The sequence below is a fragment of the Phyllostomus hastatus genome, unplaced genomic scaffold, assembly GCF_019186645.2.
Source record: "Phyllostomus hastatus isolate PE091 unplaced genomic scaffold, TTU_PhHast_1.1 phas_scaffold_129, whole genome shotgun sequence".
Lineage (NCBI taxonomy): Eukaryota > Metazoa > Chordata > Mammalia > Chiroptera > Phyllostomidae > Phyllostomus > Phyllostomus hastatus.
In genome coordinates this window covers 3,384,113-3,408,851 of record NW_025334009.1, presented here as the reverse complement: position 1 = coordinate 3,408,851, position 24,739 = coordinate 3,384,113, and the positions used below count along the sequence as shown (strand labels likewise).

Sequence of the window (24,739 nt, the reverse complement as noted above, 5' to 3'; positions counted from 1 at the left end):
TTTTTCTTCTTTATATTCTCAACTTGCCATGTTTTAAAGTGAGTTCTTTAGTTGGTATGCAGAATTTAATGCCCGTCCAATAGTGACACAATAGTTACCAACCGGTGAGTATTAGCAGGGAGCAAACATTTAGCTAAGTAATTCATTTACGACCTTTTGGAATTTTCACAACCACCCTTCCCTTTTCTACAGATTAGGAAATGGGCTCAGAAAGGTCCCGAAGACTAACCAATCGTTACTTGGTAAAACAGGATTTTAAGCATTCATATCCCAACTCTACAGACATACCTGTGAGATCTTGATCAAGTTATTTAACTCCTCCAAATCTCAATTTCCTCATCTATGAAATGGAAATGATTGCTATGAGGGTTAAATAATAATACTGTCCCTATACGGGAATAATATAAAGCCCCATAAAAAATATGTAGAATGTCTTCATCCTTAAAAGGTGGCTGTAAAAGTATTTAGGGGTGATATTGTCTGCAACTATTTTCAATTAGTTCCACAAAATAAACATACACCATACCCATATAGAGAGAAAATATGGCAAAATATTAACAACTGTTGATTTTGGATGGATAAACAAGTGCTTACTTTACTATTCTTTCCACTTTTTAATGTTTGAAATTTTTCATAATAAAAAGCTGGAAAAAATTAAGAAGTATTTCCTTCCCTAATGTGGACTAGTGAGAAAAGCAAAGGGTGTGTGTATCCCCAGAATAAAATATCCCTGGAAGAATACACAAAGAACGGAGATGAGCTATTACTTTTGTGGCAGGTGGCTGACTTTCTAATGGATAAAGGTAAAAGAAAGATTTTTTTATCATACATTAGTACCCTAGTTCCACCATTTTCAGTTATTTTGTAATTTTTTAATTGAATCATAAAATCTGCCCTCTTCTAAAACACAATGGCCTAGTCAGCAGAATTACCACGAAGCCTAAAATAAAGTCCATGTTCAGGAAAGATCCCGTATGGTTACAAACATGAAGCAAATGTTTGAAGGCATTCTTCCTTATTTAAAAACAAAACAGAAAAACTGGGGAAAAGAATACAAGTTTGGAGCTTCACGTAAAACTTACCTAATAACTAGTACAAAATAGAAAATCACGTATCACAACTTTCTATTACTGTCCATGACCAGATATCTCCTTTACAAAAACAGCATAAGACAATTAGTAATAAACCGGCTTCAGGTCCTGGCCATGTGGCTCAGTTGGTTAGAATGTGTCTGATGAGAAAAGAGTTGCAGGTTCATCTCGGGTCACTGGGTCACGTCACGTACAACAATCAACCAATGCATGCTTATATAACTGGAACAACAAATGGATGTTTTCTCTCTCTTCCCCTCCCACCTCCCTCTCTAAAAGCAATAATTAAAAAAATAAAAAAACTTCGATCACTCCAAGGTAAGCTAACATGTGGTTCATTTCACCAGATTCCTACTCTATTAAACAACCGTACGTAAGATAGAACAGTAAAATAAAACACTGTGCTCAGCAACTACTCAAGATATTTTGAGCATGAAGTTATTATTTCCTGTATATTCTCCAAATTCTACTAGCTACTTTTTAAAAATTTTTATTGAATTTATTGGGGTGACAATGGTTAATAAAATTTTATAGGCTTCAGATCTACAATTCTATGACACATAATGTGTATGTTGTACTGTGCGTACACCACCCCAAGTCAAGCTCTTTTCGCTCCTTAACATCCAAAAAGATGCATCACCCCAAAACGGCTAACTGCTGTAGATAAAACCCAAGCCTTGACATCACCGGCTAGAAAAACACCAACTCCACTCCTAAGGAATCTAAACATACAAGCTTATATAAACCTCAAAGGTAAACTCCAGTAGAGCTTACATAAGCCTTAAAGGTAAACTCCAGTACCCTGGAAAAAGAAAAATTACAGGTCGACAATGTCAATGAACCTCTCGCTCTGTAGTAACAAAGCGTTCACAACAGGAAGATGCTAATATACGTGAATTAAAACGCGAACTAATTAAGAGGCTTCACTGAAAACAGAGCGAGGAAAACACAACGTGATGCGGCCAGGGACGGGTAATTTGGGACTCAAAAAGTACTACTACAGAGATTCCAAAACTACTGCTTCGACAAATAAGAACCCCGAGCGCTACCACTGCAATGGGAGGAAACCGTTCAGTAAGAGAAGACGGAGTTAAGCAAAGGCCTGGACACCCCAGTTGCAAACGACTAGAACCCACGGAAACAGGTTCCCGGGAAGCCCGGCAGGCACTCCGAGCTGGGGCTCCACGCCGCAGGACCCTCACACCTCCGTCCACCCTACCCCCGCACCACGGGGGTGGGAGGAGTGCCCGGAGAGCTCCGCCCCCTCGCCCGGTCCGAGAGCCGGGCGGGAGCAGGGGGAGCCAGCTCGAGGCCGAGGGAGGAGAAAGCGGGCCCAGGTGACTGGAGCTAGAGGCGGAAACAGCCTGGAAAGTGGGCCGCCGTACGGCGGCGGGGAAGATGGCGCTCCCCAGGCCGTACGGAACGGAGATTGGGATGATTGGGAGGAAAAACGCGACCAGGGGGGTGAGAGAGGCCCCTCCTACAGGTAGGGGCGGGCACACACCCCCACCCCCCCACTCCGGGCGGAAGAGTTACTCTCGGGAAGCTTCTTTTGCGGACTGCAGGAAGAACGCGAAGACCCCGCCCCCGAGCCAAGAATTTGGAAGAGGGAAAGTCCTGTCAGGCCCCGGGCCCAGCCTCCCCGGCGGCCCGGCCCGCCCCCTCGCCGCCGGAGGCCCGGGCAGGTGCCGCCCCTCCCCCAGCCCGCGCCCACTCTCCCGCCCGCCGGGCCATGCGCCCTGTCTCCTCGAGCCCCTCCCAGGGAGCCGTCTTCCTCCCTTCCCCACTCACCTTCCCGGGCGGCTCTGCCGCTCGCCCCTGACCCCGCCAGCGGCCACAGTTCACACACACCGCCTCAGGTCCCGCACTATCCCTCACTCACACACAGTGCGACCACGACTCCAGAGTGGCCCACATATTATGCGTCAGTCGCGCGCTACGTGCGCCGCGCGCGCGCGTGCGGGCGCGCCCCCGCCCCCCTTCCGACTCGGCGGGAGGTTCGCCGGCCGGAGGCGGGAGGAAAACGCCGGCGCGAGCGGAGGAATATTAACGAACCCCGAAGCCTCCTGGGAAATGAAGTTTCGCTTCTAGGGGCGGGACGTATCAGTTAATTAGCGCTAGAGCGCATCTCCCGCACGCATTGACTTCTGGGGCTTGTAGTTCTTAAGATTAACGCGAACGGCTGCAGAGTCATTGGCTGCTTCGGAAGGCGGAAGCGAAAAGTGAGGCACTAGGGCCCTTCCAAGCCAGTACTACGGGAGCTGGACACCTTTTCATTACCTTATTATGCCCCGTGTGACACAGGAGAGCTTGTTTTACTCTCCCATCGGCCCCATTGTTAACATACCAGGACCTAAGAAAATATTTCCCATTAAACAGCACCCATTAAACAGAATGCGCTGGTTTTTCTTTGTCTTTCCGTACAAGACCTAACCTGTAGGATCAATAAATATTCATCCTAGGTATTATATATGAGGCAGTCAAAAGGGGAAAAAATCCAAAGGCCATAAGTAAGGCAAGGCTGAACTCGGAGGGCATCTAATTTAATTCCTTTATTTTGCAACTGGGAAAAGTGAGGCTGAGACAGGGAGTGACTTGCCTAACAAACACCACACAACCAGTTAGCAGCGGGACCAGAACAACTGACTGACTCAGGGATCCCCTGACTTGGGGGCATGGGCGACAAATGTGACTTCACAGATGAGCAGAATCTCTCCCTGACAGGGTCCTACCCAGCCTTTCTCTCTCTGGGAGTCCTTAGCAAGTTTCTGAGCATTTCTGTGTAGTCCTCGGAGCCAACGCTTTCACTGGGGGAACATGGAACACAGCAAGCCTGCTGCCATGCTCAGGTTCCACAGCTAGTAAGAAGCTAGCCAGAACCCTGTTCGGGTTGCTTAGCTGGTTAGAGCGTCGTCCCCATATGCCAAGGTTGCAGGTTCGATCCTGGTCAGGGCACATACAAGAAGCAACCAGTGAAAGCACCAATAACAAATTGATGTCTCAATCTCTCTCTCTCTCTTTCTCTCTCTCAATAATAAATAATAATTTTTTAAGAAAGAAGCCCAGAGGCTGAATGCTGAGTCTCTTGATTCCATTCCCCATTGGACCCCATTCCCCTAGTTCCAGAAAAGAGAACTCCTTCCTCCTTCACTTAAACGTGTAGCTTGGAGCAGCTGCTCAGGCACAGAGCTCTCTTCTCTGTGCTTCTGGAACTTTGTCTATTATCAATAATGGCCACTATCATTTCCTTAGACTTAACAGCCGGCTCAACTCTGAGCCGAGCGTTCCACCAACACTTTTTCATATAACCTTCACTACCACCTCACAGGGTAGACAGACATAGTTAGCCGCCTGTGCAGGTGAGATATCTGAGTGCAGAGAGGTGGTCCAAGAAATGGGGCCCAGGCTTGTGGGTCCAGAGGCTGGACTCATAACTTCCCTGTGCCTGGCCTCCAGTACACCTTCAGCTGACTTTCCTACCATGCCTCCCTGGGCCGTACACCCAACATGCATAGCGGTGGCGGGTTCCAGCCTCAGATACCTCCCTCTGTTCATGGTTTAGCTAGCGCCGCAGTGACTTCCCCATTGGCTGGGGTCCACCAAGGCAGAGAACCCTCGTGTTCGTGGCACAGCCTCAGCCTGCCACCAGATGGCACTGCTCCCCTTCAGAAACCCAGTCTTGTGTGCTGGGTCAGTGATGGGAATGTGGAGGCTTTGGAGAAACTGGGGTCTAGGAGACCAGGGAAGCAGAGCAGGAGCTATACAGGGCCTGTCTAGAAGCTGATCCCTCCAGAATCTGCTCTGTGAGGTCTTCAGGCCTCCTACCCACGCCAACACCCCACACACGCACACAGACACACACCTGCAGGCACTCCCAGACTCACTCCCAGCCTGAGATGGCAAAAGGGCAGCACCCAGGTTTTCTGCACGCGCATTAACATATTTCACAGGGTGAACATGCATGCCAGATACACAAGCATGCACATCTGTGCATTGACACACCACTTTCACATCTACGTACACTCAAGCACAACGCCACAGAAAACCCAGGCCCACACACCCAGCTTGATCTGACACATCACTTCTGAATCACTGGAAAGAGACTTCTTGACCTCTTTGGGAAAACATCTCTGGAGTCAGCCCCACCACCCTCCATTCTGCCTGTGTACTGCCCCTCCCCCACCACGTGTGCCTCAGAAAGAAGCAGCCACCATCCAAAAGGGCAAGGGGTGGTTCTTGCCCAGTGGCAGAGAAAGGGCAGAGCGGTCCAGCCCTGGCCCCCCGCACCAAGAGCTACAGACCTGGGTGTGCTCCACCTGCCCTCAGCCCTGAGCAAGGCCATGCTCTGGGGCGGAGTACCCATCCCGTGGGTGGGAAAGCCAATAGCACCAAGTGTCCTGGGCCTCAGGGAAGGGCCCTCTCCCCCTCTTCACCCTTCCACCACCCCACCGCTCCCATCACCTACTTCCAGGCTCACCTGACCCAGGGGCTCCCACTAGCCCCTCCCCATCCTGGTGCCACCACCACCACTGTGCCTCCTCTGGCAGCTCCCTAGGGCCGGGAGGCAAGGCCAACTATCCCGCATCCTCTCCCACGCTGCTGTGGGCTGAGCAGGTACTCCAAGCGTCCATGGCTCACGGGAGACGACAAGGACAGGGTCGAGGCTGTCAGGCTCTGGAGACCCCAGCCTGGACAAAAAGGGAGTTGTGATCATTCACTCTGTGCCCTCCCCCTGCCTGGGAGCCCCTACAGCCTCCTGGAAAAATGGAACTCTAACCCTCATTGCCCAAGAGGTGTGCAAAGCAGCCACTCCTGTGCAGCCATATCCCTGTCTACCATTCTCATTTTACAGAGGGAGGAACTGAGGCTCCACAAAGACAACAGTGAAAGGCCACACTCGATCAGTGGCCACAGGAACCGAAGTCTCCAGAAGGCCATCCCTGTCTCCTGCTCCCGCAGGAACGACTTCCTGGACGGGCTGAGGCTCCAGTGGGGAGCGACGCAGCAGCTTCCAGCCCCACGCCAGCTCCCATGCACCAGGGCCCCAGGCAGAGTGAGGACACCCCAGAAGAGCCCCGTGCAACATTTAGGGCATACGTATATTTTTAAAAGTGCCCATTCATCTGAAATTAAAATTGCACTGGCCATCTTATGTTTTATCTGGCAACCCCACCTCGGAACCACTGCTCAGCCACAGACACCCACCCCCCGACCAGCAAGGTCTCCCCTCCTGCAGCCCCCAGGGCCTCATTGAAATCGTCTGAAAATGGTTCGAAGCAGAACAGAGCCGCTGCCTCCCAGTGGAGCGCACTACAAGTTCGACAGGCCAAGCAGTGGAGGCTCTGGCACCCCAAAGCCGATGATCTGGGGGACATCAGGCTCAAGACCTTCGCTTCTGCCCTTCTCTCTTTCCCCCTGCGGCTGAGGGGCAGCGATGAGAAAACGGGTTTTCCTCTCTACTGGGGAGAGTTTGCAGGAGACAGGTCGGCCGTGAGTCTGGCTTTGGAGAGGCGGGCGTCCCGGTAGTGGGTGCTTCCATTTATCAGCTGCGGGACCTCAGCCTAATGCCTTCGCCTCTCAAGCTCCAGTGTCCCTGCCTGGAGGATGGGAATAAGGACGCCCCCTTTCTAGCATTGCTAGGGGCATTAAAGAGGATACTGCATGTAGGGTGCCTAGCTTGGGGCCTGGCACACGGCCATGCCAGCTAAGGGATGGCTCTTCTGGGTCTACGGCTGTCGCCATGGAAGTTCTTCAGGACTGCCTTGGCCCAGGCTGCTCTCTCTCTTGGTTCCCAGGACTGCCTGCGGGAAGAGCTCAGGCTTTCCTCGTGTAAATTTAGAGAAATGAGCTCCTTGCCAGAAAAATCCTGGGGCCCATTTTCAGAAGCACCGGGAAGTGGTGGAGTTGCTATTCTTAGGGGCCAACTGTGCACTCTCTGGCCCTGCCCAGGACTGAAAACTGGGGCCAGAGGCTGGTTTAAGAGGATCTGCTCCTAGGGCTTCCTCCCGCCAGCAAGGGCTACCGCCGATCAAGGGTGAAGATGATCAAGACCAAGGAGCCCCTTGGATGTGAAGCCAGACATGCCACCCTTCCCAAACCTGCCATGGCCCCTGCTTCCTACTGAAGCTTCTGGAACTCTTGCCCAGAGCACACTTCCTTCCTTCCCTGGGGTTCTCTGGCAGAATGGTGATGTTACAGTCGAAGCAGAGGCCAGAGAGGATGGCCGGTGGAGGACCCTCACGGGGCCTGCCCAGCACAAAGAGGGCCAAACTAAACTCTGCTGTCCCGGCAGGCCAGCCCCTGTCAGATCCCCCAGCCTGGCTGCCAGTTATCACCCGGGGGCCCCTGCCCTTCAAGGGGCTATGCCCCAGGTAAGAAGAGGTGGGGGTTTGGGGAACAGGTGCAGGGAAGGTAAGGAGAAAGCACTTCCAGCCTCTTTTGCCTAGGGTTTCTGGAAGCGTGAATTCTCCCAGGGAGAAACGACAGTGCAGTCAGCACTGGAAAGAGAAGCCCTTGGATTTTCGGTCATGCCCGTTTGTAGCCACGATGCCTCTTCCCCGGATTCAGGAATCTCCGGCCTGACGCCCTGGAAGGGGCTCTGTGTGGGGACTGCTGAGCAGACCCTGCTGGGCACTCTGGTGGCAGAAAGCTTCCTACCCGGTCAGCTCTTTCACTCAGGAAAGCCTGGGGAAGAATGGCCTCACCCAACGGGGGGAAGCTGCTCCGACCGCCAGTTCTGAGGCCAGAGACCCCCCAGCACCACCACCCGGCATAACCGCCCCCTGCCCCAGCTCGAACCTGGTAGCGATGGGCCTGGGCCTTTGAGAGAAAGTGCCAGACGCAGCCAGAAGTGCCCAGTTAGGCCTGGGAGCCGATGTCAGCAAAGAGAGGTGTGTCCTGGGCTCTTACTGGGAGGTGGCTGCTCCTCATTCCCTCAGTGGCAGGGGTGTCTCTCCGTGAAAATGTACATGATGTTCCTGGGGGAAGAGACTCTGCCCCGCTCTCCTTCACCAGGCCCCCCCTTGTCACAAAATGGCCTTTTGTGAAGTCACAAAGTCGGCTGCCTCCCCCGCATGACCAGGGGCCAAGACAACCAGGGGCTACTGGGCATTTGGAGGGTTGCTTCAGGAGTGGCCTTCGGGCTCTAGAGAGGGGCGTTTGGCCTGGAGGGGCTCTGGTTGCAGGGCCAAGGGGTTCCCTTGGAGACTTGGGGAGGGGGACAGTAGCTCAGGTCTCAGTCGTTGTCAGGAGGTGAGAACAGCTGGAGCCTGGGCTGGGGGCTGGGGCACAGGCTTGCCCCTCCAGACCTGGGCGGGTGGAGAACGGGGTCCCCACCACAGCTGCATATAACAAAGGTCCTGATCACTGTTGCTTCCGGCGGCCCATGGCAGAGAGGTTAAGACCTCTGACCAGGGACCCTATCGTCCCCTCCCCTCGGTGCAATCCATCCCTGGCCACGCCCTTGTCGACAATCCCACCTGCTTCCTGGGCAAGCACCTGCTGCCCAATGCCAGGCGGACGAGCAGCCCCGCTGGCCTGCTCAGAGGAGGAAGAACGTGGGAGAAGGGGGAGACTGAACACTCCTTCCCCAGTGAGGACACTCGAGCTGTTGGAGGAGCCAGCCCAGGGCAGAAAGCAGTGGGGAGGAAGCAGCTTCGCCACGTGACGCGCAGAAAGTCGGCCGCTGTTGTGGAGGGCGAAGTTTGTGTGTGTGTTGGGGGGGGGGAGCATGCCCCTTGATGGAAGCTTGGTTTTAAAAACAAAGCAACAAAGCCATTTTCAGTCAAGTCAGGGGGTCCTGAGCTCCAGTTCCGTGCCTGGCCCCGTCCCCCGTGTCCCTGGGCGGCAGGAGGATGCAGCCCGTGGTGGGGATGGCGGGGGCCCAGAGTCCAGCAACTGAGCGGTCACGCCCAGTGACCTCCCTGAAAGAGAAGACTAATGTTCCAGGCAGTGGCGGGACCACCTGGAGCCCAGGAGCCCCACCTGCCAGGCCATGGCATCTCTCTCAATGGGAGAATGGACCAGAACCCTGAGGGCTCTTTACAGTGGAGCCAAGGCAGCTGCACTCTGCCTCCCTGGGCTTGCAGGTCTGGGTCGTGGGGTCATTCATTCAGGCCATGCTGCCCCCAAGGGCCTCCGGCTGCCCACCCTACGGCCAGCAGGGTGCTGTAGGGGCACTGCAGTGCACCCCCAGCACACCGCACCCCTGGCCCTCTGCCCCAACCTTGCTTCTCTCCTGTGGGCTCTGAGATCAGCGTCCAGAGCTCTGCGGCCCGAAGCCCCCCTGGGAGTCTGAGTCAGGAGCCCATCAGGCACGTGTCTGTGCCTGGTTTCTGAATCACTGGACACAGACCGAATGAACTCTGGACCCGAGTCCAGATCCGTTCAGTCAGCATCTTTCCAGGGGGCGCACCGGCATCGCTGGCTGCCGAGGCTCCCCAGGCAGAGAGAACCACTGGTCTAGGAGGAGCGATCAGCATTGAACAGGATGTGGCTAAGGTGGTCTTCACCCTGTGGTGGGGCCCAGAAGCTTGAAACCCTGGGGAGACAGCTGCACAAACAGCCGTGCAATGTGACAGAAGCTTCGGTGGGCAGGAGACTGTCTTTTTCCAGGTAATTTCCACTTTGAGGCCCTTGTAACCTGCAGAACCGTCCTTGTCCGTATTGGAGTGCAGGATGTATCTGATGGCAGGGGGCTGCCAGCCTCACCCAGGAGCCGGAAGATGCCCAGGGCAGCCTGGGTGGAGCTCGAATACTCCCCTCCTGATTTCTTTCCCCCAAGACGGAGAGCAGAGGGACGAGGACAAGGTGGGCTCCTCACACCACCAGCCAGGCAGGCCTGGGTTCCAGGGGCTTTTGTTCCAAGGAAGCCATGAGAAGCATCATGACCTTGGCTACCCTGAGGTCAGGAAATTCTGGAGAGTGGATTAAGAGGGCCGGGGACCTTGTTGCAGGGAAGTGCAGCCAGGAAGTGCAGCTGTCACACCGCAGCTGACGGCAAGGGCTGCTCTGCCCCTCAGGCTGGGGGGGGGGGGGCGGGCAGGACAGAGAAGAGCAGAGCCTCCCTAGGGTCACGCCTGGGGGTGCACAAGGCCCTTCAGGGAGCCAACAGGCTGGTACGAGGTTCTTAGCCCAGGCTACACATTTGAATCTCCTGTGAGGCTTGACGGATTCTGTCTGGGCTGAGTGCAGACCTCCAGCGCCGCAGAGGTAGCTGCCACCAGAGGCCTGGCGTAGCATCACCAGTTAAACCACGTGACTTAGCTAGTGACAAAGCCACTGGAGCCTCAGCATGCAGGCGGGGAGGGCCTGTCCCACCATCTCCCTGTCCCAGGAGTGACAGCTGAGAGGAGACTGTGGGACAGAGGGAACTTTAGAATAAAGCACAAAAGCCAACTCACACCCCTGGCTGGCGTAGCTCAGTGGATTGAGCATGGGCTGCGAACCAAAGTGTAGCAGGTTCGATTCCCAGTCCGGGCACATGCCTGGGTTGCAGGCCACGGCCCCCAGCAACCACACATTGATGTTTCTCTCTCTCTCTCTCTCTCTCCTTCCCCTCCCTCTCTAAAAATAAATAAATAAAATGTTAAAAAAAAAAGCAAAGACAAAGACCATGTCTTCTTCATTTCTAAAAAAAAAAAAAAGGCCAACTCACGTTGAGCATGCACCTGGGTTGGGCTAAGCCCTTCCTGTCTGTTCGCTCATGTAATCCTCACTGATGCCAGGGGAGGGTACGATTTTCGGCATGTGCCAGTTTTACATTCGTGTGTGTGTTCGTTTTTACAGATAGACTACATTTTTAGAGCATTTTCCCCCAAACCCCTAACTCCACACACATGCACGGCCTCCCCCACCAGGTGCTACATTTAGTTGTCACGATCGGAACAACATTGATACAACGTTGTCACCCGACGTCTGTAGTCCGCAGCCAGGGTCATTCTCGGTGCACACCCTGCGGGTTTGAACAGAGGTACCATGACATATATTTTACGTTTCAATACCATTTTATTTTTATCAGAGTAGTTCACGCTCAGTGGTTGCAAAGTCAGAGTACAAAAAAGGCCCGCAGGGAACACCAACCGTGCCTCTTCCTGCCCCCCCCCCACCCCTCCTAACCCCAGCCCCAGCCCTGGGGGCAGAGTAGCAGCCTTCTCCTGCATTCATTAGCCTCAGGGGCCACACCGCTGGCACCGAGGTATTGAACCTTCTCTGGATCAGGAAGCTTAGAAGGGACTGGAGACAAACAGCCCCTTGGGGCCCAACGGCCCGGACTGGCCTGACACGCCCTCTGCCCCGGGTCAGCCAGGCATCTCAGATAAGACCTTCTAGAGGCATTTCCAACGCCTGCACCTGCTGCTGCGTCTGCAGGCGGGGAGCCCAGCACCTGCTCTGTGTGCGGTCCCAGGCGCAGCCTCTCAGCAGAGCTGTGCCTCGGGCGTCACGCCCCGTTTTCACAGATGAGCAAGCTGTGGCTTAGGGAAGTTGGCTAACTTAGGCCCTGCTGCTCAGCTCCAAGCACAAGGTCTAGAGCTCCTGCTCGCTCCTCCATCAGAAAAATAAAGGTAGGGGCGGGAGCATTCAGCCAGCAAGCACCCCGGGGACTGCTGGGACAGTGGCACCCCCACCCCGAGCCGCCTAATGAAGATGTCACTTTGGAGGGCCTCTTCCCAGACGGGCTAGAGCAGCCCAGGGGCCTCCAGCAGGTCTGCTGGGACAGCTGCCCTGGGGAGGCATGAGGGAGCATCCCATTCCCCTCCTTTGGGGGGTGGGGATGCAGGTGCTGGAGCAGGGGCCCTGGCTGCCCGCCCTTCCCTCCCTGGCCCACCAGTCCCTTTTCAGGCAGCTCACGCCTCCCTGTGTGAACCTCCTCGCCTGCCCTCTCCTCCAGGCGAGAGGAAGATGGGGATGAGGGGCTGTCCCCGAGGTACCTGGGCATAGTCTGGGAAGGCTCCCCGCAGGTGGGGAAGGGGGAGGGACAGGCTGCAGAGGAGAAGGGAGACACGGATGAAGGGAACCGTGGGAAGGACCCAAATTGCGACTTCCCTCAGCCTCCTTACAACGGCAGGTGCCTCTGTCTCTGGCCGGTCACTCATCTCTTCCTTCTGTCCTCCCTCCCTCCCTCCCTCCCTCCCTCCTTCCTCCCTCCCTCCCTCCTCCCTCCCTCCCTTCTTCCCTCCCTCCCTCCCTCCTTTCCTCTCTCCCTCCTTCCCACCTCCCTCCCTCCTCCCTCCCTCCCTTCTTCCCTCCCTCCCTCCCTCCCTCCCTCCCTTCTTCCCTTCCTCCCTCCCTTCCTTCTTCCCTCCCTCCCTCCTTCTTCCCTCCCTTCTTCCCTCCCTCCCTCTCTCCCTCCCTCCCACCTCCCTCCCTCCTTCCCACCTCCCTCCCTCCCTCCCTCTCCCTCCCTCCCACCTCCCTCCCTCCTTCCCACCTCCCTCCCTCCCTCCCTCCCTCTTTTCCCTCCCTCCCTCCCTCCCTCCTTTCCTTGCTTCATTGAGCCCCGTGTGCAGGGCAGGAAACAGAGCCCTGCCTCCCGTTCACGGCTGCTGGGGGAGACAGCCACACAGACAGCCATGCAGTGACAAAAGCTGCAGCGAACGTGCTCTGGGACCCCAACGGCGGCTTGAGAGGACCAGAGCATCCAGGACAGTTCACATGCCGCTCTTTAAGGGCCAAGTCCATCCCCTAAACCCTAGATATGCTTACCTAGGAAACGAGTGCTTGTTATTACAAACATTTCTGCCTGGCTCTTAAACAACACCGAGTGCCCCGGTGGTGTGTTCGTGCATCCCACATCCAACTGTGGAAGCATTTTTAAATTGTCTTGAAGGACCCATAATGCAAAATTTGGTACCTTAACTATTTTCACTGTGGAGCCCAGGAGTATTAAATACATGCATAATGTGCAACCACCGCCCCCATCGGCCCCCGTAACTCTTTTCATCTTATACAACTCGTACTTTGTACCAGCAAACAACAGCTCCCCGTTCTCTGCCCTCCTGGAAACCACTGCGCTACTTTCTGTCCTTCAACCCTGACTACCTCAGGGGCCTCCAGTGAGATGAGTGGACTCACACAGCATTTGTCTTTCCGAGACCGGCTTCTTTCACTTAGCATGATGTCCGCGAGGTTCACCTGTGTTGTGACACACGGCAGAATTTCCTTCCTTTTATTGTGTTTTTAAGATTTTATTCATTTTTATTTTTAGAGAGGGAAGGGAGGGAGAAAGGGAGAGAGAGAGAAACATCAATGTGCGGTTGCTGAGGGCTGTGGCCTGCAACCCAGGCATGTGCCCTGACTGGGAATCGAACCTGCGACACTTTGGTTCGCAGCCCGCGCTCAATCCACTGAGCTACGCCAGCCAGGGCAGAATTCCTTTCCTTTTAAAGAGGGAATGATATTCCACTGGAAATGCGCATCACAGACCTCTGACACCCAAGGACTCTCTGTTTACACAACGGAGCCGCTGAAGGCCCTGAGAGTCTCAGGGGTCCCTGAGAGACGGAGCTGGGTAGAGAGCAGGGCCGGGCGAAAGGGAGGGGTGGCGCTGAGGACACACGGGGTGCGGAATCAGAGTCAATGGCGGCAACGAGCCCCTGAATTCCACAGCGGTGAGCTGGGTTGGGCCCTGGTCGGCTGCGTCTCTCCTGAGCTCCCCAGGAGGCCAGGGCTGCTGGCTCTGGTCCAGGCTTTGGGCGACGAGGCTCTATAAACAAGCACAGCTTCTCTAGCTCTGCTTCTCAGGGGAGCTCCCCTCTCCACAAAAGGCATCGCCAGGTAGGCAGCCGTCACCCTGCCACCTCCCTGCCCTTAACCCTGCTTTCAGTTACCAAGACCTGACAATGCCATGTGCTGAACAGCTCTGACTGGTCCTGTTTGGACCTTTGTCACATCCCCCCCCCCAACCCCTTTCCAACACTGGTGTGTTTCCTCCAGCCTATCCCCTTGGGACGACTCAAAATGCACCTTTAGGTTTTCAGTGTGGTTGATAAGGGCCCTGGTCACATCTGCAGTCTCTCGTTTCTTTTCATTTCACTCCTGCAGTTCCCCCTATCAGAACCCTCCTCTCCATCTTTCACCCAATCCCATCCCTGCTCCTGCCTGCCACTCCCCCGAGCTCGCCCGCTCTAAGCTGGGAGCCTGCTTGCTCACTCTCCCTTCAGTGAGGGCCCTTGTGATAATATCCACCCCCTCCCCCCAAAGACCCTTTAAGCAAAACAAAGAACTGATTTTGAAAAGAGAAGCAGGTGTTTTTTGGATTTACAAGCAGGAACATCGGTCCTTCCCTGCTCTTTTTTTTAAGATTTTATGTATTTATTTTTAGAGAGATGGGAAGGCAGGGAGAAAGAGAGGGAGAGAAACATCGATGTGTGAGAGGGTACATTGATTGGTTGCCTCTCACACAACCCCAAAGAGGGACGTGGCCCACAACCCAGGGTTGTACCCTGACTGGGAATCGAACCAGTGACCCTGTAGTTCACAGGCTGGCACTCAATCCACTGAGCCACACCAGCCAGGGCATCCTTCCTTCCCTCCTTTCTCTGGGACTCTCAACCCAATGCCCTCTAGTTGCTTTATACTCACTCTGCCTCTTTGTGACTTGACTCCAAGTTCATATGTTGAGATATAGAATCCGATTGGCCCATTTGCAATTAGGTATTCTCCCTGGGCCAATCACCTACCACTAGGGGACTGAGACACAGGGTGCAAATACACTCTCTAGGCCTCACTCCTGAGTGGGTGTTTGGTTTTGGGAAGGGGAATGTGGGCTAGGTAGACCCCAAAGGTGTCTCCTGCGATTCTTAGGGCCCTCACCCTGTGCCTCCCTCCTGTGGCATAACTGCCTGTTACTGGTCCACCTCCCGCCGTGGACAGAAGCTCTTAGGACAGAGGCCTTGTGGTACAACCCTGTCTCCACGGGGCTGAACCAAACACCAGGTGCCCGATAAATAGTTGGGGGATGAGGTGCCAAGAAAGCCCAGAGCAAGAGCTGGCTTTGAGGCTCATGGGGGCAGCACAGAAGATGTGACAGTGACACTTGTGCCTGGCATTAAAGCACAGTGACTTTGCTAACCGGGAGTAGAGGTTTAGCAGCAGAGCATGGTGGCCCTGTGGCCTGAATTGGTCCAGCCGTACACCACTGAGCGCCCAGAGATTAACAACACATTGAGACACAAGGAGGGTAAGACCTGGCAATGGGCGAGGGGTCACCAAAGGGGAGGTTAGACTCCCGGAGGGTCTGAACCCAGTATTTCCTCCTCGGAACCCCTGCTAATGGTTGGTTCACACAGGAGTTGAGGCTGTGTTATAATTGTTTGTGTGCCTGTGTCCCCCAGGAGCCTCACGGGCTGTGTGTTTTTATCTTTGCGAAACAAGTCCCCAGGGTCATTTGAATGAATCTGAATCCCTCTGTGGCAAGTGGGGACTGTGGACAACCCGAATATCCCACTCCACGCAGGCACATGGAACTCAGCCCCGCACCAGACAGACTCTGAGTCGCTGCGATGACCCGACCCGGCCCCATCTGGAGGAGTCATCACAGTGCCAGGAAGAACGGCCACAGGTGTGAAAACCAAGATAGTTGCAAACGTGCGGTTGCTCACACAGAAGTTGTTCACACGTAACTCACTACGGTAACCACCTACTACGTGGAAGGCAACCTCTCTCCCCGCTTACTGAGGCTGCTCTCAGAAAGTCGCCAGCAAAACAGTCATTCACCTCTGAAGGAAGGAAATAACTTCTCCCTGCCCACTGATTCTTAGATGTGGGTCCAAGTTCTGACTCTACCAGTTACTGGCTGTGAGAGCTTGTGTAATTCCACTTCTCTGAGCTCGAGTTTCCTCTTTTAGATTGAGGTGAACTTCACACAACATAACATTAACCATTCGCACACTTCAGTACCTTCACAGCGTTCTGCACCCACCACGTCTATCTGGTTGCAGAACATTTTCATCATCCCCCCCAAATAAAACCGTTAAGCCATTGCTCTCCGCCGTCCACCCCGCTCTACCTCCTTCAGCCCCTGGCCACCGCCAATCTGCGTTCTGTCTCCATAGACGTACCTAGTTTAGGTATTTCGTATACATGGAATCATCCGGTGTGCGACGTTTTGCGTCTGGCTTGTTTCACTTAACGTACCGTTTTCGGTGTTTCTATATGTCGTCAGAGGTATCGGCACTTCATTCCACATTTTCTTTATCCAATCGCCGGTGAGCAATGGAGTTTTTCCCACCTTCTGACGATTGTGAATAATGCCACAATGAACATCGGTGCACAAGTATCTGTTGAGCCCGTGGTTTCAGTTCTTTTGGTCATACACCTAGGCCTGACATTGCTGGGTCACATCAGAATTCTGTTTCGCTTTTGGAGGAGCCACCAAGCAGTGTATGGCAGCGGCTGCACCATCTCACATTCCTGTCAGCAACCCGCAAGCATCCCGATTTCTCTACATCTTCACTAGCACTTGTCATTTTCTGTGTGTTTTTTTTTTTAAAGATTTTATTTTTATTTTATTTTTTAGGGAGGGAGGGAAGGAAGGGGGAGAGAGAGAGAGAGAGAGAGAGAGAGAGAGAGAGAAACATCAATGTGCGGTTGCTGGGGGTTATGGCCTGCAACCCAGGAATGTACCCTGGCTGGGAATCGAACCTGGGACACTTTGGTTCCCAGCCCGCGCTCAATCCACTGAGCTACGCCAGCCAGGCTGTGTGTTTTTTTTACATTATTTTTTAATAGCCATCCTAATGGGTATGAAGTAGTATTTCATTGTGGTTTTGATTTGCATTTTTGTAATGAATAGTGATGTTGAGCATCTTTTCACGTGCCTATTGGCCGTTTGTATATCGTCTTTGGCAAAATGTCTGTTCAAGTCCTTTGCCAGTTTTTGAATCAGGTTGCTTGGTTTTTTTGTTGTTGAATTGTAGGAGTTTTTTTTATATATTCTGGATATTAGTCCCTGATCAGATATATGATTTACAAATATTTCTTCCCCTCTGTGGGTTGCCATTTCACTTTGTCAACAGCGTCAACGGATGCACAACAGTGCTAAATTTTCAAGAAGTCCAACTTGTTTATTTATTTATTTTTTTTTGCTGCCTGGGTCTTTAGTGTCATATTCAAGAAACCATTGCCAAATCCAATATTGAAAATTTGCCTTGTTTTCTTTTTAGAGTCTTAAAGTTTTGGTTTTTATATTTTTGTCTTTGATATATTTTGAGCTACTGGTAATTTTGTGTATGGTGTAAGGTAAGGATCCAGTCTTTCTTTCTTTCTTTCTTTCTTTTTCTTTTTCTTTCTTTCTTTCTTTCATGTGGATGTCCAGTTTTCCTATGATCATTTGTTGAAAAGACTGTTCTTATCTTATTGAATGATCTTGGCACCCTTGTCAAAAATCAGTTGATTATAGCCCTGGCTGGTGTAGCTCAGTGGACTGAGCTCGGGCTGCAAACCAAAGGGTCACTGGTTCAATTCCCAGTCAGGGCACATGCCTGGGCTGCTGGCAAGGTCCCTAGTGGGGGGCCATGTAAGAGGCAACCACATATGATGTTTCTCTTCCTCTCTTTCTCCTTCCCTTCCCCTCTTTCTAAAAATAAAAAAAAATTAAAAATATTTTTAAAAAATCAGTTGATCATAAATGTGAGGGTTTATTTTCAGGACCTTTATTCTCTTCCATTGATTTATATGTATTTATGCTGATACAATACTGATTTGATTACTATAGTACTGTAGTATGTTTTGAAATCAGGAAATGTGAGTCCCCTGGCTTTATTCTTCTTTTTTCAAGATTGTTTTGACTATTTGGGGTCCCTTGAGACTTCACACAAATTTTAGAGTAGCTGCTTCTGCCAAAAATGTTGTGGGATTTGATAGGGGTTGCATGGAACCTGTATATTGCTTTGGGCAGTATTGACATCTTAACAATCATCTGTGTATGTCTCTCCATTTATTTGTATCTTTTTTATTTCTTTTAGCAACATTTTTAGTTTTCAGTGTGCAAGTCTTTTTTCTTTTTTTAAAAATTTATTTATTTATTTTTAGAGAGGGACGGGAGGGAGATAGAGATAGAGAGAGAGAGAGAGACATCAATGTGTGGTTGCTGGGGGCCATGGCCTGCAACCCAGGCATGTGCCCTGACTGGGAATCGAACCTGCGACACTTTGGTTCGCAGCCCGCGCTCAATCCACTGAGCTACGCCAGCCAGGGCTGCAAGTCTTTTTTTCTCTTTGGTTAAATTTATTTCTAAGTAGTTTATTCTTTTTGATGCTAGTGTAAATAAAATTGTTTTCTTAATTTCCTTTACAGATTGCTAAGTATTAGTGTGTAGAAACACAACTAATTTTTGTGTTGTTTTTGTGCCCTGCAACTTTGCTGAATTCATTTATTAGCTCTAATTTTTTTTCTTAGCGTGGAATCTTTAGAGTTTTCTACATGCAAGATTATGTCATCATAAACAGAAATATTTTTTCTTCTTCTTTACCAAATTGGCTATCTTTGTGTTGCCTAATTTCTCTGGCCACGACTTTCAGGTCTATGTTGAGTAGAGGTGTGAATGTGGGTATCCTTGTCTTATTCTTTTTTTTTAAAGATTGTATTTATTTATTTTTAGAGACGGGAAGGGAGGGAGAAAGAGAGAGAGAGAAGCATCAATGTGTGGTTGCTTCTCATGTGGCCCCCACTGGGGACCTGGCCTGCTGTAACCCAGGCATGTGCCCTGACTGGGAATTGAACCTGTGATGCTTTGGTTCACAGCCACCATTCAATCCACTGAGCTATGCCAGCCAGGGCTTTCCTTGTCTTATTCTTGATCTTAAAGGAAAAACTTTCGTTTTTTTTTTCATTGAATATAATGTCACCGATGGCTTTTCGCACAGGGCCTTTGCTGCATTGAGGTAGTCTCCTACTCCTAGCTCGCTGGGTGTTTTGTTTTGTTTTTATCACAAAGGGCCAATCTGGTCGCCTCTCATCTTTTTCTTGCCTCACTGCTTTGGCTGGAACGTCCAGTGCAATGCTCACTAGCAGTGTGGAAAGCAGGCACATGTGTCTCATTCCTGGTCTTAAGGAGAAAGCTTTCAACATGTGCAGTATTTCACCATGGAGTACAATGTTCATTGTCAATTTTTTTTTTATTAGTAGCCTTTAATAACGTTAAGGAGGCTCCTTCCCTTCCCAGTGTGCTGAGTGTTTTTATCCCCCTGCCTCTGGGAGCACCCATGTGTGGTGAGGGTGAGCAGATCCTCCGGGCCCTGGAGCCTAGGTCCGCTCACACTTCCCACCCAGCCCTAACACAGGGCTGATGGCATGGATCTAGGACTGGTCGCCGACTGAGCTTTCAGGAGTTCCAGTGAGAGGCCAGAAATGACACATCCCTGCCCAGCTAAACCCTGGAGTCGAGCTAGGACTACCTCTTTCTTTTCTTTCCTATATCCATGTCTATTCCCACGCTGTTCTGCTTTTCAAAGCCTCCTCATCCTTAAAAGCTTTTCTTTAGCAAGTCTTCTTCGCCTGAGATGAAGCCCGCTTGCTTGAGGGAGCAGAGCCTCCAGAGGTTTCGAGCATGCTGCTCTCTAACCCAGGAGCCTGCCATTTCTAGATGGTTACCAAAATGGCTATAGACGGGCAGAGCCCATTCCTTACTTCCAAAGGTTAATCTAAATGGAAATCCACATGTGTGCATGTGTGACACAGTGATAACATTTCATTCAGATACAAGTGACTGATATAAGTCAGCCTTTCTGGAAAGTTTCTTCAGACAAGGGAGAAAGAATATCAGGCTAAAATTTCCCGAGTCTCAGAAGCCAAAGGACTAAGTGAGAATGGAAAATCCGAGAACACCGAAAAGCTCTGATCCTTTTTGGAGCACCTTCTGCAGATCTAACTTCCCATTGATAGTTTGGGAACACACACTTGTATTTTTATGACCTAATTTGCTCCGAAAATAACTACCGTAGGTATGCCTCAGAGCTCCAGGTGTGAGAGCCCAGAAGAAGAGGGAGATGGGGAGACGAAAGGATTTTTTTTCATAATCCACTGATTTCATGAGGAAAGCAAAACCTTTTAAAAAAATTCACTTTCAGTTCACAGGAGGAGGAGGAAGAGGACGTGGGGTTGTAGTGGAGACAGCAGACATTACAATAAGCTCTTCTCGTTAACGGGAGCCCACGTGGCAGCCATTACTAACTTGAGGAAGGAGAATCTGCACCCTTAACCTCCCCTTGAGTGTCAGTGATCAAGAAAGCTTTTCTTGTCCTGGCTTCTTTTCCAGGGCATCCTGGAGACAGGTGCGCATCCCTTTCGCGGGTCCATGAGGACGGCGCGAACCTCTGCAGGAGGCGATGGTAGATCAGCAACGACCGTGCCCAACGTGGAGGCCCGGATCTCTGCGCCAGGCGCTCTTATCCTCTCCTTCAACCCTACCAAGGCCTCAAGGTTACCCTCAAGTGAAGAATGAGGAGGAACCGGGGCTCAACCAAAGCCTTCAGTGGCCAGCGTGCCTCCCTGGTGGCCGGCAGGGTGCAGCCCTCCTCCGTCGGACCCAGCCCTGGAACCGTTCCCGGGTGGCTTCCGGCCTGGGATTTCGGCGCCGCGTCGGCTCCTGAGACGGTCCTCGAGAGAGCAGACGGCGCTCTCCAGGGAGGAGTCGCGGGCCACCCGGCGCGGGGCGAGGGCGGCCCCCGCCAGCTCTCGGCGGAACTTTCCTGTCGGCGGGGTGTGTTCCCGTCCGGGCGGCCTGGCGCGCGGGCCGGGAGGGGGACGCTTTTTGGCGCGGACCGCGAGCGGAGGCTGCGAGCGCCGCCGCCGGAGAAGCCCCGAGCTCGGTCCCAGCCAGTCCGCGGCGCCCGGGCCTGGCCGGCTGCTTCCCGCCCGGGCCGCCGCCCCCGCCCGCACCCCCCGCCGCCGCCGACGCCGCCGAGCGGGCGCAGCGGAACGCGAGGCCGCTCGGCCCTGCCTGGCCCTGCGCGGCCCGGAGCCGCGGCGCGGAGGTGAGTGCCGGTGCCGGCCCCCGGCTCCCTGCCCGGGCCGCCGGGACCCGCAACAATGGGGGCCCCGTGGGGACGCGGCCCGGGCCCCTGGCGCTCTGCGGCCTGGTACCGCGAGTCGGTCCCGGCGGCCCGGGCCTTAGGGCGCCGGATCCGACCAAGGAAACTCCGGGGGCCGGGGCTTGGAGGGGATCTTAGCTTCGACCCGGGGGCCTCGGTGGCTTGATATGCAGGATTTTTGTAGCCTGGGAAGGGAGTCGCAGGGGCGCCGAGACTGAACTCCAGTGGCGTCCGCGCACGGCGCTGGGTGCAGGCGCCCTGGAGGCTGACCATTGTGGGGTGAACGTGGAGGTCTTGCGTTCGGAATTCCGGGGGCCTCGGCGCGCCTGGTCCCGAGGCGCCTCGCGACGCGTCTTTCCCCCTCCCGGCCCCTCTCCCCGCGAGGTCTGCGAACTTGGCGGACTGGGGTCTGGCTGGGGAGACTAGACAGTGAGAGTTTAGCTTCTCCGAGGTAACCGGTGGTTAGTTCCTGGAAAGGCCGAGGCTCAGCGGGGCGCCAGGGGAGTTGAGCCTAGAGCTGGATTCCCCAGGGCCCAGACGCATCCTGTCCTTGGATGGTTCTCAGGCAGGGAACTTGCCACCAGAGCGTCCCTGGGAGTGGCGTTAGGACGAGGCTGGCGTGTAGAGGAGGGTCGGTAGGGGGGTGAGTTTGGAGAATTTGCTCTACGTGGGCCATGGCGGTGGCAGCCTGGGAGAGAACACGGGGACTTCGCAAAGTGGGCTGCCTGGTGGAGAATGACCTTCTGAGTGCGGGGGCGTGGGTGACTCAGGCCGGTTAGAATCCCACTGCTTGCTCGTGGATGGGTCTGACTCTGTTGGGTGATGGGGCCGGGAGGGGCGTCTGGGGCTTAATGAGTTTGTTTCCCAGTAGAAGACAGCGTGGGCCAGTCCTCCTGACTCCAGGTCAGAGTGGTAGCTGTCACTGGCAGTATTTTAAGTAAGGAATTTCTTTGTGGTATGTGGATTCAGAGCTTTTCTCTGTTCATTTTTTTTTCCCTCCTTTGGTTTTGCACTGTGACTCATATTTTCTTTACAGTACTGTGGCTTTGTTTGTAACGATAGACAAACTTAGACACGACAATTTATGTAAATTCCGGGGGGGGTCCAATTTTTTTTTTATAAATCTGAATTAAATTAAGGGCCTGTTTTTACTTATTTCGGTGCCATTGTTTAACGTGTGCAACTCTAGGGAGAGGGGTGTGGAAACTCTAACAGTTTATGTTGCTACAACTTCTTTACAGGTCAGGTATGTGGTGACAGACAGAGACTTGCCTGGGTGGCGAACCCAGTGCAGTGCGCAGATGATTTAGTATAGCATTGTACACTTGGAACCTATATGGTCTTATTAACCAATGCCACCCGATGAACTTAATAAAAAAATTTTAATGTTCTTTATACCCCTAAATCCATGAAATGTTACTTTTCCCGATAGCCGTAAAGTCGTTGTGTTGAGTCTGTTAAATCTTAATGACTGTCAGCTCTCACAGGACAGCATCTTCACTAGAAGCGTCACCTGTCTCGGACGACTTTAGTCCGTAAACCGTGTCTCTCCCGTGTCACTGAGTGCGCAGACTCCAATTCGAGGCTCGCCACGGGGCACCAGAGCTCTGCACGCAGCGTTGGGGCAAAAGCTGGCGCGTCCTCTCCAGCCCGACGTGGGAAAAAGCAGGGTCAGAATCTTTGCCCTGGATCAGTTTAGGGTGTCAGGAGGTGCTGTCTAGTCGGAGTCTAGGATACGTTTTCAGGTGAGGTGTGAGGTAATTCCGACGACTTGTAGTTCTCTCCATAGTTCTGGGGATTGTTTTTCCCATTAATCTTTAAAAGAAATTATATATTTTCCTTAAGTTGTATTCTTTGTCCCTCTTAAATTTCCTGTCTTACATCATTCATTCTTTCATAAACCAAAATCTGTTGAATTGTGCCGGACACCGTGTTGTGCACCGCCACTGTGGTGCCCCAAAACATGGTGATATTTGACATTTGACATTTTAATGTTGTTAGTTCAGAAGTGCTGCAGGTCTGTGAAGGACGGAGTGATTGGGGCACATCAATATCAAGCTTCTGATCAGTAAAGCCATTGAGTAAGGGCTTGATAAAGTATCGGCTTCGACGAGTGACAACTGATTATCTTCATATATTGCCACAGACCTGCAGCACTTCTAGCTTAGCTCTAAGCTAGCTCAAGTTTAGCTCTAATTGTTCACGTTGGTACGGGATTGTTTTTGCATTATTTTATTTAAACACGCCTGTTAACTTGAAGCGCTCCCGCAGACAAACCACAGGGCGTCTAGACGTCATCTTCCCGCGCGTGTCTGGATGAGCAGGGACTCCCAGATGGTGTGCACGTGCTCAGGTTCCTCCGGGGCCGTCACACTCTCCTTCCCACTGTGGTTTTGGGAGCGAGCAGGTGTGGTTACCCCCTCTGTCCGGGTCACTGTCTGCATCTGGGAGCGTTCGCTGACCCCTTGGGGTGCTGTCCCCTAGAACAGGAAAAATAGGGTTGAGGTAAGACACAGTCTGTTCCAAACTGCCTCTTGATTTTTACTGCATAAAATATAATGTAAGTTACATTTGTTTATTATTATTTGTTTATGTTAGTGTAAATGGTATTTGAATATTTTTTGCATTAATTGTTAATCTCCATTCTGATCTAGTAAATTGCAGTTTTGTCCATTGCTCTCTTTCCTATCTCTCTGTGTATCTATTTGGCCAAAAATAAATGAAGAAATTTTTTAAAAGATTTTATTTATTTTTATTTATTTTTTATTTAATTTTTTTTAAGATTTTATTTTTATTTATTTTTTTTAGAGAGGGAAGGGAGGGAGAAAGAGAGAGAGAGAGAAACATCAATGTGTGGTTGCTGGGGGTCATGGCCTGCAACCCAGGCATGTGCCCTGACTGGGAATCGAACCTGCAACACTTTGGTTCACAGCCCATGCTCAATCCACTGAGCTATGCCAGCCAGGGCTTATTTATTTTATTTTAGACAGAAGGATAAAAGGGAGGGAGAAAGAGGGAGACAAACATCCATGTGTGGTTGCCTGTCATACACCCCCCACCAGGGGACCTGGCCCACAACTGAGGCATGTACCCTGACTGGGAATCAAACCGGCGACCCTTTGTTTTGCAGGCCAGGGCTCAATCCACTGAGCCACAGCAGCCAGGGTTAAATGGAGAAATTTGAAATCAAGGCAGTTAGGTAATAATTACATTATTTGAAATATCTCTAAGAAAATAGAAACTGGCCTATTTATTGCTTTGAAGGCAAAGTGGTTGCTGAAAGAAGTGATTTTGACTACCTCTTAGTCAGATGGATGAACTTCAGAAACCCTTGGAAAGAAGGCTCGAGAGCTTTTACTTCATTAGAAAACTTTGGAGGTGCCCAGGACAATGGGGAGGGCGTGGGCTTCGGAGCCACCCACCCTCTAACTCTTGCTTGCTCTCTGACCTGCGTAAGTTTGTAACCTCTCTGAGCCTTGCTTTTTATTTTTTTCATTTTTTTTCCATCTGTCAAATGGGGCCCATAGAACCCCTGGAGGTTGAATTGAGGACTGGAGACAAGGGCGGTCAGGGCTCGCGGTCAGTAGGAGTTAGTGGAGTCAGTGGCATTGGGGGCAC

At 52.2% G+C, this 24,739-nt stretch overlaps 2 protein-coding genes across 2 annotated transcripts in view; one reads left to right on the top strand and one right to left on the bottom strand.

The window, feature by feature from the left end:
* DCAF1 (DDB1 and CUL4 associated factor 1) overlaps positions 1-3,047 on the bottom strand; it is a 54,251-nt gene extending 51,204 nt beyond the window's left edge. The window contains exon 1 of the mRNA XM_045856938.1: positions 2,883-3,047. The gene's annotated coding sequence lies outside the window, so the exon portion shown is untranslated. The remainder of the gene's footprint in view (positions 1-2,882) is intronic.
* Positions 3,048-20,736: 17,689 nt separating this feature from the next.
* The window catches only part of RAD54L2 (RAD54 like 2), a 75,650-nt gene continuing 71,647 nt past the window's right edge, over positions 20,737-24,739 (top strand). Inside the window, exon 1 of the mRNA XM_045857357.1 lies at positions 20,737-21,064. The gene's annotated coding sequence lies outside the window, so the exon portion shown is untranslated. The remainder of the gene's footprint in view (positions 21,065-24,739) is intronic.